General features: G+C 32.6%; 1 long non-coding RNA gene across 2 annotated transcripts; it reads left to right on the forward strand.

The window, feature by feature from the left end:
* The first annotated feature begins 2979 nt into the window (after positions 1–2979).
* LOC149949101 (uncharacterized) lies at positions 2980–5035 on the forward strand. Of its 2 annotated transcripts, XR_016479929.1 has the most exons (5): positions 2980–3083; positions 3522–3570; positions 3706–3746; positions 4112–4146; positions 4240–5035. It is a non-coding gene; the product is annotated as an uncharacterized LOC149949101 (long non-coding RNA). The 2 variants fall into 2 exon arrangements; XR_016479928.1 differs by lacking the exons at positions 2980–3083; positions 3522–3570; positions 3706–3746 and adding an exon at positions 3780–3860 and having other exon boundaries at positions 3941–4146.
* Positions 5036–5766: the final 731 nt, after the last annotated feature.

Here is a 5766-nt window from a genome sequence, read left to right on the forward strand (position 1 = left end):
ACTTAAAAAGTTCGAGAAAAAGAACAACCTGTCTATAAACGTCTTCGGCTTCGAACGTGAACTTTTTCCATTACATATTAGTCACAAAACCAAGTGCCCGAAGAACGGCAAATTGACCCCCTCTTTCTTGTGTCCGGAAAATCTAAATTTTTTTGTCTTATTCGAGATTTAAGTCACTTTTTGCGTAACTTCACCAAACATAATGGAAAGACTTATGTCTGTCGGTTTTGCTTACACCGGTACTCGGGTACCCGCGCTGAAATAAATCACCGGGAGCATGTAAAAAACTGCAGAATTCACCATCCGCAACTAATCAAAATGGCAAAGACGACGAGCAAATTCTGAAACTCTGCAAATACGATTGGATGCAAAAAGTTGGTTTTTCTCCGTTTCGTATATTAACTGATATTAATTGTAAGTAGAGAGTAACTAAATATGAACATGTAAATCCAAGATGGCCGCCATAACACCCCCCAAAACAACCCCCAATTTTTTTTCCAAAAACCAGTTTTTGTCCTTGGGAAAAGTCATCAAAATATTTTTGTTTTCAATCTCAAATTTGTAGAGAGTAACTAAATATGAACATGTAAATCCAAGATGGCCACCAAGATGGCCGCCATAACACCCCCCCAAAAACACCCCCAAAATTTTTTCCAAAAACCAATTTTTGTCCTTGGAAAAAGTAAAAACATATTTTAATTTTAACCCTAAATTTGACCTTGAGATGATCTTTGACCTCGACGCTCGAACACTGTCCACCACCCCTAAGCCTCGGTCTATCACCCCAACAAGTTGGGACACGATCGGACAAGCTCGACCCGAGATATCGGCGGTAATATGTAACCCCCGATTACGTCAACTTATTTACTTTTGGTGTCACTTTTTTATTTTTTTCGTTTTTTCGCCATTTAAAATGCTAATTATTTAATTGCGAGATGGGGAAACCTTCGCTTTATAACCTTGGCAAGTTTGTCTGGCACGTGCTATCTAACTTACCCCTGTCGAAATAAAATACATATTTTAAAACACAACAAATTGCAATAGGCCTGATTGGTCAATATCCGCCCAATAACTTATGTTTTACCCCTGTTGAAATGAAACTTTATTTACTTTTGGAGATAAATAAATAATACAATAACGACATAATAAACAATCAATACATATTTTAAAAACACAACAAATTACATTGGCGCTGGTCAATATCCGCCTGAGATATAGCCAATTTTGTTTATAATAAATAAAACAAAATGTATTTACTTTTGGAGATACATTTTTTTTACATTTGCAATCCAAATAGGAAATTGGTTTTCAATAGTACTCCAATACATTCTAAAGTAACATTATCAATAAAAATTCCCAAAAAACAATGATTTTATATAATAAATTAATTACATAACCAATCAATAAACATTTTAAAACATTACAATGAACTTAATCGGACGATACCAACCAGAGATTTAACAACTAATGTATTATAAAAAATTCAATTTATTTAAAGAAACAATGTTTTAGCAATTCAAAAGTATAATGTTATCCAACAATAATAAAAACGTATTACTTTACCAATATAAAAATAATTCTTATATTTTTGAAGATACAATGTTGTTTTTATTGTTACTCTTGCTAGTGTTCGCAATTGTTTATTCATTATCCACAAATTTTCCGATTTATTTTAAAAAAAGATTGGAAAAAGAATATCATTTTAACTTATTTAATTATGTTTATTACGCAACGATGCATTTATTTGAATAAAAGCGGTATTTATTTAAGTAATTGTTTGTTTTTATTTAAATAATAGGCTTATTCACTTTCAATTATTTAAACATTTTGCAATTTTTATTAAACTATTGGTTATTTAAATAAATATTGAAATATAGCCTAGTTTATTTTATTCATGGAAAAAAAATTAATCAACTGCCGAGCACTAAGTTTTGCAACCCAAAAGACTATAATTGATGGCTGGTTAATTTTTAATAGTAAAATAATATATTCTAAAGTTGGAAAAACATTTTAAATTACATAATCAATAAGAATTCCAAAACCATTTATTTAAAATAAATAAAAAATAATTAACTTTTTAAATTAAAAATAGCAACATTGTGAATACACGTAGATAGAATTTTATCTGACTACACACAGTAAACGAACGGGTATTTATTGGTGGCTAAATTAAAACAAAATTAAGTTTAATAATTTTAATTATTTTTCAAATAAAATAATACTTACTTTAATTGATTTATATGTTTATTTTTCTGCTGAAAAGCGTTACCAGAAACACGCAAAGCCATCGTACAAGACACGGTCTATGAAATTCTGCCGGATTGCGAGCTATATCTTTAAATTCATAAATTATAATTACCTCTAGGATAGAACTGGTTCAACATTCTATTGCATTAGCCTTGTAAAACTGATTTTATAACCACACCCTAATTATCGTCATGCGTAGAATTTATCAACTCATTACAACCAGAGAGTGTAAAGTCGCTTCGCTACAGAGAGGCGCCTCTTCCTATCTCCGTAATGTTAAAATTTCGTGGTACGTTTTTTCCCCATGAGAGCGTTGAAGAAGCAGACGATGGTGTTTGCAATTCCCGGACACACGATGGCACTGTAAAATTGCTTATCAAAGAAAAATAAATTTTGCTCTCAGACTCAGTAGGTTAAAGTTGAATTCAGCTCAGTCAGCTGTGATGTTGAATTATTTTAACTATTTAAGTAAAACAGTTGATTTCGTAAGAAATATAAAAAGTAAGTACAAGAAAAATCCCTCCCTATTTCATTTCAATATTAACAATTATACTTTTTTAATATATCAAAAGAAATTCGTGGAATCTAAAGTGGAATATTGTATGGGCTGGCCAAATCTTAATTAAATATACCAAAACCATGGTAAAACATTGGTGTTTTGAATAGCAGCGGTGAATTAAATATTCTGAAATATAATTAAGAACATTTTCTTTTAGAAGGTTTGGACTTTTAATGGCTTTGAAAATGTCTAAATCTTCGTCAGTGAATTGTCCTTTACCTTGCAAAACCCAATGGTTATCATAATTGGACAAATCTTCATCATGGTCCAGGAGCTGGTACTTTAAACGAGTCTGTTTAAAATAAAGTCATCCAAATTGTCAATTCAATATGAATCTGATGGTTTTAAGAGGCTATTGACTGATGCAGCTCTGTATGCTGCCTGGTATTGTTGAGGATTTGGATGATCTCAATTAGCCTTTTATGTTTACATAGAGCCGTGTAGCGGCCAAAGGGAGAAGCTCATAAATTACTGGATTTTCGTCTGCTAAGCAGACTATTTTCCTTGATAAGAGACCAAAGCGTCTGCTTAGCAGATGAAAATCCAGTAGTTTTTAAACTTCTCGCTATGGCTGCTACGTGGCTCTATGTAAACCTAAAAGGCTAATTGTCTCCTTATTGGCGAATGGAACCAAAGTAGTTTTCTAAAAATCTTGACTAATTCTTCCAGTTACTAAGAACTTAAAACCAAAATTATCCTTTATATCATTCCATAGGAGTAGCAAAGACTGAATTGATAGTTTCCACCCTTCAATACAAGGTAAGGTTTTATACCTACAGTTCTGAAGCTACCATGGATTAAACGTTTCCAATTTTTCTTTCAGCATTGGTATGTGGATGGATTGATCAGTCATTGCTCTCTTACAGTGTGTTTCATTGTTTAATGTCCTGCTATTGCAGCAATCAAAAAGGCCGTTCATGTGTAAGAGGAACTCTGCTGTGTATGTGCTTTCAATTGTTAACTCTCATAATCCCAGTGAACAGGCCATTTGAATTAGAAACACTTTGTCTGCAAATTTGGGCAGCTAAACTGACTTTCATGTTAGAAAATGCTGGTAACTTGATATGTTTACGTTTCAGCTTGTGTGCTTTGAAACTTACCAATTTCTTGGTCTATTTTGAAAAAATGTTCTAGGACTGCCCAAGAAACTAGATTGCCTTCCACTATTATGGGATACCGTTTGAAAATGTTCCTCACACTTTTCAAGAGATGTGGAGGATCAATTTCAATGAATGGCTTTTTGGCTTTTCGACTGATATCCTCATACTTTTGAACAAATTTTGATTGCCGGTTCCTTGGTCACAGACTACAGCTTTGACAATAAGGCCAATACGTTTTAGGTGAGTTACGCAATCATGAAGCAATATCTTCAAAGTCTGTTCGGGACAAGCATCTTTTGTGAGGAAGTAACCAATTGGTGGTTTGAATTTCAGTTTTATGTCATTCACCATGAACACTAGGGCCTGATTTGCGTACTATTTTGACCTTCCATATGGACCGAAGTCTACGAAACCTTCAATGTTATCGCTTTCATTATTGTCAAAATGTTTAGTTGAATGGCTATAATTATGTTCAGTACAAATATATTTAAATGGAATAGAATTCAATAGATAGTTCTGGTTTTAAATTCATAGGAATTGACTTTATCCACTGTAAAAAAAATTTCATTTAAAGCTAGTGTTCATCATTGTGAATATTTTATATAAATTATCATTTTCTTCGTTGAATCGATTTTTGAGGGCATAATTTGGCATTTGTAGTGCTGCGTTTACCTTACACCAGATTGTAGTTGTAACATGATCTTCAGGTGCATTTTCATTTGCTACTATTTGAATTAATTATAAATGAACATTAGACAGTAAGAGACCATGGCGGGATATGTTTTTGCCTTCAGTTTACCTAGGGAAAACCGTGGTTTCATTGGAATTTTCCAAAAAAAATAGTGTAAGCCTGTTTTTGGTTTTGATATTCATAAAACAATCGTCAGTGAAATGAAGACCGCAAAATACGTGGTTAAAGTGTAAGTAATCTGTAGTTTTATTTTGGAGCTTTTCACTGTTTACATTTAGCAGTTACAATGCAGAACTATTAAGTTTTAAGAAATGTTAATGTATTAGGATAGGCTTATTAAATTAAAACGCGTATTCACCGGTCTTTATCCCTTGGAAACTTGAAAAAAAAAGACAGACGCGTGGTTACCTTTTTATTCGATTTACAATTTTTAGCCGAACAAGACATTTCAAAATAAATTAAACTCGCAAAAATACCAAAAACACTTCCTTTTTTGCGTCTTCTCAAACTCTAATCTAGCGCGCGCCGGAGATACTACTAGCGCCATCAAACGCCCGGGAATTGTGGACATTCTCGGCGAATAAAATCGTACCACGGATTTTTTAAAGAGAGGCGCCTCTCTGTAGCGAAGCGACTTTACACTCTCTGTTACAACCTTGTAAAACTAGTTTGGAATTTTCAACAATTTACTGTCACACTTTCAAACGCAAAATGTTTATTATCATCTGGCATCATTGATCCTACTCTCACTTTCGCATCTCCGCGCCAGATTGAATTAATCAATAAATTATAAACGGAGAACACGTTTCGCCAGGAGACATTCCACAGAGCCCCGTTATAAAGAGAAAAAAAAACTGGTTGCTCTAACAAACGTTGTATATATTTAATGTGAATTAAAAAACGGTTTTTTTCAAAAAATTCAATTTTATTTTGTATTGCTCTGTTGTTTATGTAACTTTTCTCTATATAATACAAGAAATATTTATAAAAAAAAGATTTATTTCATTTTATACAGTGTTTTTTTTTAGATTGAGGATAAATACATACCGAACTATATTCGGATTCTATACAATCTGTATCTCTCGAACGTCTTCTATTTCCTCTTACACCACATATTATACAAATTAAATATACGATAAGTTAAGTTAGAAGGAACCACCTATGGACTA

Source organism: Leiobunum rupestre, chromosome 3 (genome assembly GCF_980474605.1).
Source record: "Leiobunum rupestre chromosome 3, qqLeiRupe1.1.hap1, whole genome shotgun sequence".
Lineage (NCBI taxonomy): Eukaryota > Metazoa > Arthropoda > Arachnida > Opiliones > Sclerosomatidae > Leiobunum > Leiobunum rupestre.